The sequence below is a fragment of the Mus pahari genome, chromosome X (assembly GCF_900095145.1).
Source record: "Mus pahari chromosome X, PAHARI_EIJ_v1.1, whole genome shotgun sequence".
NCBI classification, from domain to species: domain Eukaryota; kingdom Metazoa; phylum Chordata; class Mammalia; order Rodentia; family Muridae; genus Mus; species Mus pahari.
Window position 1 is genome coordinate 51,919,098 of NC_034613.1, and position 11,265 is coordinate 51,930,362.

An 11,265-nucleotide genomic window follows, 5' to 3' on the forward strand; every position below is an offset into this window, starting at 1 on the left:
AGAACAGCAACAGTTCAGGCACTAAGACCAACAATTAATAAATGAGACCTCATGTAACTTAAAAGCTTCTGTAAAGTAAAAGACACTGTCAAATGAACAAAATATCATTCTACAGATTGGGAAAAGATCTTTACCAGCCCCACATCTGACAGAGGTCTAGTATCTAAACTATATAAAAAACTCAAAAAACTATACATCAACAAACCAAATAATCCAATTTAAAATGGGCCACAGATCTAAACAGTGAATTCTTAGCAGAGGAATTTCCAATGGCTGAGAATCACTTAAAGATATGTTCAACATTGTTAGCTGTCAGACAAATGCAAATTGAATTTACTGTGATTCAATCTCACACCTGACAGAATGTCTAAGATCAAAACCACAAGTGACAGCACATGCTGGTGAGGATGTAGAGCATGGGGAACGCTCCTCCATTGCTGTTGTGAGTGCAAATTTTTATTTGTAAATGTTATTTTAGCTAACTAAATATTTTGTATTACCCTATGAATTTTATTTTCAGCTTACATTAGCAATGAAATGTTTAGTAGACCTTTGCCTTGGGATCTGCAGTTGAACAATGGAAGTAATAATTGCTTACTAATATTGACTGTTTTCAAACATGAACACATATTTTTCTATATTTCCATAAATTCTTTTAAAATTTCATTCACCAATGTTTTAAAGGTTTTTCCACAAAATTATTGCATATAAGTTTTTTGTTTGTTTTGAGACACCATTTTGTTGTGTATCCTTGGCTGTCCTGATCTCCCCAAATAGATCAGGCTGGCTTTGAACTCTCAGAGATCTGCCTGCTTTTGCCTCTCCACTGCTGGGATTAAAGGCATGTGCCACCAATGGTTTGATTAGGAAATGTTCCTTATTAGAGGCTTATATATTTTTAATATTTGGCCACCAGTTGGTATCATGTTTTAGAGAAGCTATGGAACAATGAGAAGGTAGATCTTGGCTGGAGGAGGTAAACCACTAGTGGCACTAGTGGTGGGTTTGAGGTTTTATAGCTTTACCTCCTTCTAGTTTTTTTATTTTTTCTGCTTGATATATATATATATATATATATATATATATATATATATATATATATATATATATCAGTGGTTCTCAGCCTAAGAGTTGCAACCCCTTTGGAGGTCACATATCAAATATTTACATTATGATTCATATGTAGCAAAATTACAGTTATGAAGTAGCAACAAAAATAATTTTTTGATTAAGAATACAACTGTATTATGAGGAACTCTATTAAAGGGATGTAGCATTAGGAAGGTTGAAAACCACTGCGCTATAAGAAAGGTAATGTGATGAGCCAGATTCCTTCTCCTGCTGTTATGGTTTCAAAGACTGATGCTATATAGCTTTCTACTCCATAATGGATTCTATCTATGGTTCAACTTTGGAACACATTTCTTCTCTAATTTCATTTATTCAGAGTATTTTATCACACTAACTGAAAAGTAGTATAATACTCAAATGCTTCACATATTGGTGCCATTGCAACTGATATTATGTTAATTTCAATATTAATTTTAAGATGAATTTCTGAAATATAGGACTTTAGTTGGCATTTTCATGTTCTCCTTCTACTGGCTTAAGTTCCACAATTTTGCTAAATTTTCATGTGAGTTCTAGGAATTTTATATTTATTAGATTTTCTATATATAAAATCATGATACCTCTGAATGAAAATAGTTTCATTTCTAATTTTCTAATGCATATGTTTAATATTTAAGCAAAAATTTTGACTTTCATTTGAGGCCCTGGAGTAAGTTTTCAATGATACATTCATAATGTTTCAAAAATTTACTTAGTGATGAGATTGGTTTTTCAAAGAGAATCTGACATGGCTTGAAGGAATTTGTATCTCTGGTGATGGGATCATGGTAAATCCACAGAAATTCTTTAGGAAATCAGATTTAACTGTAAAGTCTTTCACCAGAATTGAAGGGAGAACACTGACAAAGTCTGAGTAAATCATGTGCTAAGGAAGAGATACTGAAATTCTATTAGTGGATACTGTAGACCATCTATTACCCCATTTACTGCTAAGAATAACCTAGAGAAGTCAGTGTTATTAACTTCTTTATATATAAGAAAGAAATCGGTCACATTCTCTACCTTCTCCATTGGGGCAGGAGTTGAAGGGTTCTGTAACCCTGTAGGTGGAACAACAATATGAACTAACCAGTACCCCCTGAGCTCGTGTCTCTAGCTGCATATGTAGCAGAAGATGGCCTAATCGGCCATCATTGGGAAGAGAGGCCGGCCCCTTGGTCTTGCAAACTTTATATGCCCCAGTACAGGGGAACACCAGGGCCAAGAAGTGGGAGTGGGTGGGTAGGGGAGCAGGCCAGAGGAGAGGGTATAGGGGACTTCCGGGATAGCATTTGAAATGTAACTGAAGAAAATATTTAATAAAAAATGGAAAAAAAGAAATTGGCCACATGCCTACTTATTTAATTTTCAGTTAGAGATGTTTCATTTGAGTTTAATTGCTGTAAGACACTTTATAACCAAGACAACTCTTACAATGGCAAACATTTAATTAGGGTTGACTTACAGTTTCAGAGGTTCAGTTCATTATCATCTTAGTGGGAAGCATGGCATCCTGCAGGCAGAGTTGGTGATGGAGAGCCAAGAGTTCTACATGTTGATCCAAAGGCAACTAGGAGAGCAGAGTCTGAGCATAGGAGCCTCAAAGTCCACCCCCAAAGTGAAACAAGGTTACATTTCTTCCAATAATTCCACACTTCCTAATAGTGTTACTTCCCATGGGCCAAGCATATTTAAACAATCACAGATATTGATTCATGTGTCAAGAAAGCATGGATAGGCCTCGTCCAAAAGTGCTGTGACCAGTCTATTTTATATAGTAGTTTTATACATTTTCCTAATGGTATGCAATGGTTACAATGTGAGTTTCAGGCAAGTTGTGGGTTTGCTTTTATGTAATCAACTGCATGCCTGGGACTTGTACTTCACTGACATTTTGCCCCTTTAAACATGACACTGAGAGTATCCAGCTCTTTAATAGCTGATCAGATAAATGACTTCTACTAAGTTATTTCAGTGCCCTGCCACCCTATGGTTCTGACTGCACAGAAAGTTCAAAGGGCACAGAAGTGTTTCTGTTGCATGAAGCTTTCAAACAGATTCTAGGGACCCCAGGGTTGGACTTTTCTTTCTAACAGGCATAGAAATTTCCCCAGTTAGTGTGTTCCAGTTCCATTCAGGAAATCGCTAACTGCCCTCTGGGTTAGTTTGTGTGTGACTGATGTTTTTGCTTCAGTGATTTCATATCATAGACCTAGTGTCTCTTTTTAAAAACTTTTACAAATCCTACCTCTTTTGTGTTATGAATGTCTTTTATATTTTTATGATAGCACCTTTTACTGATTTGTAACCATAATACTTACATTTTATGGCTTCTACTGGGTTTAACCACATTAGGTTGTATGTGATCAAAGGACAATTTTCCTATCTCATTATTGATAATTCTATCATCAGAACAAGGCTCAGAAAACATATGACCATTGAATACATATTTGTTTAATGGAATTAAAGAGACTATTGTTTATTTATTTCTATATGCATAGCAACAAAGCTTATTTTGTTACTTTCATTGTTAGACTCATTTTAGAATAAGAAAGGAAGAGGGTGGAATGCACCTGGGATGCTGTAAACTTCTCTGCTATGACTTTGGCAGCCTTCTAAGAAAGTTGTCTTTATTTCTTCAGATGAGCTGCCTTTGTGGTGACATATTCCTCATGGCTCACTAGAAAATTCAAAGTACATTTTATGCCGACAATATAAAAGACAGAATTTATGGCCTTGGAAAGCCTGTAGTCTACATAAATAATAAGTCAATAACAGAATAAGAAATGGAATTCCATAATTACAGATTCTGTAGTATAAAATATATTATTAATAAGATACATTGGGGCTGGAGAGATGGCTCAGCAGTTAAGAGCACCGACTGCTCTTCCAGAGGTCTTGAGTTCACTTCCCAGCAACCACATGATAGTTTACAACCATCTGTAATGGGATCTGATGCCCTCTTCTGATGTGTCTGAAGAGAGCAATGGTGTACTCATATAAAAAAATAAATCTTAAAAACAGATATGTTAAGAGTATTTCGGGGGACAGAAGAGGGATGCTTTGGAAAGGACCTAAATGAAGATCTTAAATTTTTCCTGAGATTTGAATGATCAGCTAAAAATAAAAAATAAAAACAGCTAAGTGAGGCAAAGGAACTAGTAAGCATAAAGATCCTGAGGGGTGTGAGTGTGTGTGTGTGTGTGTGTGTGTGTGTATGTGTTAGAGAGAGAGAGAGAGAGAGAGAGAGAGAGAGATTTTCATATCAGTGAGAAACATGTAAAGGTCAGTGTTTATGAGATGAAAAGAAAAAGACTTAAGATGGGATTGGAAAATTGATTGGCAGGAGCCAGATCACAAGAAGAATCGGTGTTATACTCAACGTGGTAAANTTCCTGAGATTTGAATGATCAGCTAAAAATAAAAAATAAAAACAGCTAAGTGAGGCAAAGGAACTAGTAAGCATAAAGATCCTGAGGGGTGTGAGAGAGAGAGAGAGAGAGAGAGAGAGAGAGAGAGAGAGAGAGAGAGAGAGGCAGAGACAGAGAGATAGATTTTCATATCAGTGAGAAACAAAAAGAGGTCAGTGTTGTTGAGATGAAAAGAAAAAGACTTAAGATGGGATTGGAAAATTGATTGGCAGGAGCCAGATCACAAGAAGAATCGGTGTTATACTCAACGTGGTAAAAAGCTGTTGATTAAATTTAAGCAGAAGAATGATGTGACTGGATTCATGTTTGGAATTAACCACACTTTGGTGATTAGACTCCTGAATCCAAAGTAATCCAAAGTCTGAGTGAAAGTCAAAATGTCACTTAGAAAGTTGCTGAGAGATGATGGTATCTTGGATTATCCTCAGCAGAAAGAATCAGGAGTGGTTCATGAACATGAAGATAAATTTTGATGTTGCCTTAACATTTTTCATGGATTATGTACAATCACTAGAGAATGGGCAGTATAATGCTTAAGTATCATTTACTGAGATATGAATGGCTGAGAGATGAGCACCAGTACAGATTTAGGCACTTAACCTTATGACATTTGAACTGCAGTATAGGAAGATAATAAAGGTATAAATAAACAATATTCAGACACTGTGGTTTACATGTAAGAAAACTATATATTTGTATTCCAGTAAATCTAGGGTTTTCTTTTTGATGAGAAAAATTAGGAAGACTAGAATATAAGAAAATGAATAACCATTTTAGATGATAATTCTATATATTTTGGGTAAAGAAGTGAGGAAATGAAAATAGTGTTGGGATTTGACAACTTGATTCACTTCAGGATTGTAATATGTTTGGAAAATCTCACCATCCCTCTTCTCTTGCTCCTTTGCCCATCCTTTCAATTTTATGTCTTTTTATTGCACTAGTAATTCTACTTTTATATAAAGTATAGTCTGTCTGCCTCTGGGTCAGAAGGCTATCTTTGTGTAATAAGACCTTGCATTGTGCAAAATGACCTCACTTTGACCACTGGTGTAGTGGGTCTACTGTGTGAGTTGGGTTTTTTTTTAAAAGTCAATCTATGAACAACTTTCTTAGAGCTTATATTTTAGTCGAGTTTTATATGGGTCTGAATAGGCTCTTCTCTATTCCTATTATCTACTGGAATCAGTTCACAAGGAATTAAAGGTTCTGCTATTACAGGAGAGGATGGGAAGGAAATCCGGTGACATTCAATAAGTGGATGAGTCAGGACAGCCTTGTGTTGACTGTACTGCTCCTTTGTTCCAGTCTCAGTATTCTCAGCTACAATAAAGTTAAATTATACCTCTGAAATAGGAACCTTTTCTCAGAAAGTAAGACTTCACATTTGGAAGATTTGAGTCACTCCAATAACAAACCTAATTCTAAATTCTTTGTTAATTTGAAAGGAATTAACAGAAATCTGATAAATTTCTGCTGTGATGTTGTGACAACAATGGAGGTACTCTGGTATTTAATAATTTGTATTTATGTGTAGTCATTTATGAAGACTTTTTCAGGTTCTTAAAACCTGGAGAAAATGTTAGCTTGCTTCAAGTTGTTTTCCTTGATGTGTCCAACTTGTGGTGTGGACCACAAGAAGCTGCATATGGTTAAAGATAGTTTGAATGAGATGTATTTTTGTGATTTTTTTTTGTAACTGTATAGTATGGTTCTTGAGCACAATCTTTGTGCCACGTTGTACTGTCTCAAAATTGGATATGCTATGTTTGGAGAAATAAGGATGCCCTTTTGTTTACTGGATATAGAAATTACATTTGGGCTCAACATTTGTCACTTTTCTGGATCTAGAAAAAAAAAAGCTTCAATAAGTTTCAATGTCCTGACCTTTCTCACATCTGCCAATAATGCCATGTTTTCTTTTCTTTTATCTGTTATCATTGACTGCTGCTCTCCCTCTTGATCATTCTGTTACTTCTCCAACACACCAGGAAATTGCAATCTCAGACTTTGTTTCATACTCAATTTCCTCTGCATGGGTCTTATTCTTCTACAACAGTTTTCAACCTTCCTAATACTGTGAGATTTTAATATAATTCCTCATGGTGTGGTGACCAACAACCATAGCATTATTTTGTTTCTACTTCATAACTGTAATTTTGATAGTTATGAGTCATAATGATATGTTGTGTCCGAAAGTTTGAGAACCAGTGCTCTAGATAAACAAATGATACAGTCTTATTCCTTTAAAGTGGCTAGGTAATTTTTGTGAATCCTTCCTTCTTTTATCTTTTACATGTTTTACATTTTTATCTTCTCTCATCTTAGCTATTTTAGTTTTCCTTTCTATACTCCAGTCTCTCAGGGAGGTTGATCAATGACATAGTATATCTTAATTCTATTTGTCTGCTGGAACACATGATCTAGAAGTACATGTGTGTATCTGCTTTGTTTATGACTGTATATGCCTGAACAGTGACTGGAACATACTAGATGGTAAACATCTAGATGTGGAGTTATTCTTTTGTCTCTAAAGATGAATGATAATTTGAAATAATTTTATGACAATGTGTTTTAACACAATACCTTATTAAAGATTCAATCTAGTACTAAGTTAGTTATTTCTCTATAGGACAGATTCTTGTAGACAAGGTTTTCTCTTGGAATATCTCGGTTAACCCATCTATGGTAATTGAGAGTTTTGCTGGTTTTTGTAGTCTGGGCTGGCATTTGTGTTTTCTTAGAATCTATATGAGATCTGTCCAAGATCTTCTGGCTTTCATAGTCTCTGGTGAGATGTCTGATGTAATTCCAATAGGTCTGCCTTTATATTTTACTTGACCATTTCCCTTACTACTTTTAATATTCTTTCCTTGTTTTGTGCATTTGGTGTTTTGACTATTATGTGACAGGAGGAATTTCTTTTCTGGTCCAATCTATTTGGAGTTCTGTAGGCTTCTTGTATATTCATGGGCATCTCTTTCTTTAGGTTAGGGAGGTTTTCTTCTATAATTTTGTTGAAGATGTTTACTGGTCTTTAAGTTGGGAATCTTCGCTTTTTTCTATACTTACTATCCTTAGGTTTGGTCTTTTCATTGTGTCCTGGATTTCTTGGATGTTTTGTGTTAGGAGCCTTTTGTATTTTGCATTTTCTTTGACTGTTATGCCAATGTTTTCTATGGTATCTTCTGCACCTGAGACTCTCTCTTCTATGTCTTGTACTCCATTGGTGATGGTTGCATCTATGACTCCTGATCTCTTTCCTGTTTTTTTTTCTCCATGTTTGTCTCCTTTTGTGATTTCTTTATTGTTTCTATTTCCATTTTTAGGTCCTGGATGGTTTTGTTCAATTTCTTCACCTGTTTGGCTGTGTTTTCCTGTAATTCTTTAAGGAATTTTTGTGTTTCCTCTTTAGGGGTTTCTATCTCTTTATCTGTATCCTGCTGTATTTCTTTAAGGGAGTTGTCTATGTCCTTCTTAAAGTCCTCTATCATCATAATGAGATGTGATTTTAAATCTGCATCTTGCTTTTATGCTGTGTTTGGGTATCCAGGTCTTGCTGTGGTGGGAGAGCTAGGTTCTGATGATGCCAAGTAGCCTTGGTTTCTGTTGCTTATGTTCTTGCACTTGCCTCTTGCCATCTGGATTTCTCTGGTGTTAGTTGGTCTTCCTGTCTCTGACTGGAGCTTGTCCCTTCTATGAGCCTGTGTACCTGTAATCTTAGGTATGTCAACACTCCTAGGGATAACCATCTCTTTCCTAGCAGTATTTGTGCATGGAGGGCTGTGGAACAGCCTTAGCTCTGGAGTACAGATGGAGACTAGAAGGATCCTGTCTTCGGCTGCTGTGCTGTTCCTGTGCCCTGTGCACTCTTGGTGTGTCCTGCTTTGTACAGTTATTGGGGTGAACGTTATGATCTCACCTCTGATCTTAGGACTAAGAACACTCCTGGGAGACCAGCTCTCTCCTGGCAATGTGTGTGCATGGAGTGCTTTGGGGCAGCCTTAGGTACAGGGTGCAGATCAGTGATGGGTTTTAAAGCCAGAAATTTAATTGTTGTTATTAAGTAATTGATTTCTGAGACAAAAATGTGAAAAGGATTTTTGCCTATTTGGAATATAGTCCAAAAATTAATAAAATGAGGAAGAATGATTGGTGAGATGAACATGAGAAAATGATTCCAGAAGCCAGGAAACACACTGTAGATAGAAAGGAAACACAGGGTGCCTTCTCCACTGATCAATGCAGATGTCCTACATGGAAACACAGGCAGATCGACCAAGAACTACATAAAATTTTAACATTTTTAAGTCCAGCAAAAAGTAGGACACCTGAGCTTATCTCCTAGTTATGCCTCCCTTATTGAGTTGCCTAAACATAAACATTACTTATATTCTTAGAATATGGGCGTGGATAATATTTTGAACAGCAGAAGAGAGTGCAGATATCTGAGGACACTCAGCTCTAAGGGCAACAGGAACTGAGAAGCGCTTTGGAAGTCACAGGTTGAATTCCAGCCATAGTTTTCATTTATGAAGTATTGAGTTACACCTTGAGATTACTTCCTTTCATTTCTAAAATCATCTTAATACTGTATTTGCCTTTGATTTTCTGAAGGAATGCATAAGCAGAAAATAGTTTGGTTGTTCTACCCAACCCCCTACTATTTCTCTTTGCATGCTTGAGGTTTTGCCTATTTTCTCAGACAGAGATACAGCTGATCTATGGGAATAGTGTGGAAGGCAATTTGGTCACTAACTTATTTTGTCATTAATTTCCGCTGTCTGTCAACCATATCTTTTATTAAAACAAAACCCACTGCCTTGTGTTTTAGCCATCTTTAGGGACATTGTGATATTTCTTTTTTCGTTATGAAAGAGAAGCACTTGGCCTTTTTATGGATCTGTCATCATACTTGCTACCCTCTGGGTATTGAATAAATATGGGTATCATCATCTTTATTTTTATTAGGAAGTGTCTTTGGTGTGTTCCAATGTCTTCTCTTAGGTCATAAATTATATACCCTCTATATCCTTTTCCTAAAATGATTTTGTTACCCTGCTACAGTAAGGATGTATTTTATGCCTTACCTGGCCTTTTAAAATCCTTACAGGTTAGATCACATTTATATTGCCAAAATTATTCTCACACTAAAATGCTAAAACCATGTCCATATCTAATCCATGATGGAATTGCACCACGACTGTGAATGTGTTTGGCATCTGCAATTTCTGATACAGTTTAAAAATTTGAACATTGCTGTGCTCCCAGTAACAATTTCAGGTCTTCTGCAAGGAATGTAGGTTTCTTCTATCTGCATGCTAATTACTTACTACATCCATCTATTGCCCCAGTAAGTGGTTTGCTTAACAGAAGTAGCATATCATATTTTCATATAAAGTTCTTAAGAAATGAGAAGGAAAAGGAAGTCTCTAGAGGAGAATGGTTACAGGGTTAGGTGTTTCTTGGCTACAGTAATAATTTGTAAAATTATTCCAATATTTTTCAAATCATTAAAAATTGTTGTCAGCTACTGGTTGGAATGCGGCATAAAATGTCTCATTCATGCAACAATTTCAGTTTATAAGCTTTTGTTAAAAAAGCTACTTGTCAAACTCAGAAGGAAGATACCTTGTTGGCCTATTATTTCTTTATAGGTATTTCTCTTAGCTCTACTTATAAATCTAAAAATACTTCCTTCATAATATAATTCTTATTTACAATGCAAATAAAGTATATGTTAAAGTGCAAAAATATAAAATTTTTAAATAATAAAGTTTATAATTTATTAATATATAAAGAATATCCTTCAAATTATTTATTCTAAAATATTTCAAGAAAAATAATCTAACCTGCCTGGTTTGACTCTTAAATACAGTACTCATCAGAAAAAAGTTTTGATGCCTGTTGAAAGAGAGCTAATGAGTCAATCAATTTGTAGACTATTATTGAGTGCTCCAATGGTAGAGAAAAACCTATTAAATGCTGGGTTCTATGATAGATGCATCAAAGCATGAAACATGGAATTTAACATCCTAGATCTGAGTCCATAGGCATCGGAAGTGACTCACAGAAGGGATTCATTTCATATTACTTTGGTGCTCCCTAAGTATCACAATCCAAATCATTTTACATTGGCCATCCCTATCTATTTTACTCTGTCCTTGTGCTAATTGAATATTGATACTTTGTCTATTTCATGCTGAAAACACTGCTATGGAATTCTGCAAAAAGCTAGTGGGCTGTAGCCAAATTAAATTATTTTTATGTAGGAAAAATGAATTTTAAACTCAGGACTAACACCCAGTCCATCGGTGATTTGTAAAGCAGTAGTAGTGACTTGTATCCAAGTAAATAATCAAGCATCTCCCTATCACTAGAAAGGACTGAGTACCTGCCTGGTTGTTGGAGAATTTTTGATGTTGGGTGTTGGATGATGGTCTTAATGTGAGGAATGCATGTATAAAACAGAAAGGTCATTGGTGTTAGAAAAGAAAGAGGTTCATTGTAGATAATACATTTTTATTAGTTGATTTGAGACTGTGTCAACTGATTCATTTATTGACATTCCTAGAATTGGAAATCTGTACTTTAGACAGATTATAGTTTCCTATTTGTTTTTCAATGTTTTTTATGTCAATTTAAATTTTATATTCTCAGAGCATTTAGTAAAAATCTTGGGTAAATGTCACCCTGTAGCTCTACAAAATAGATTTTGGTGGAA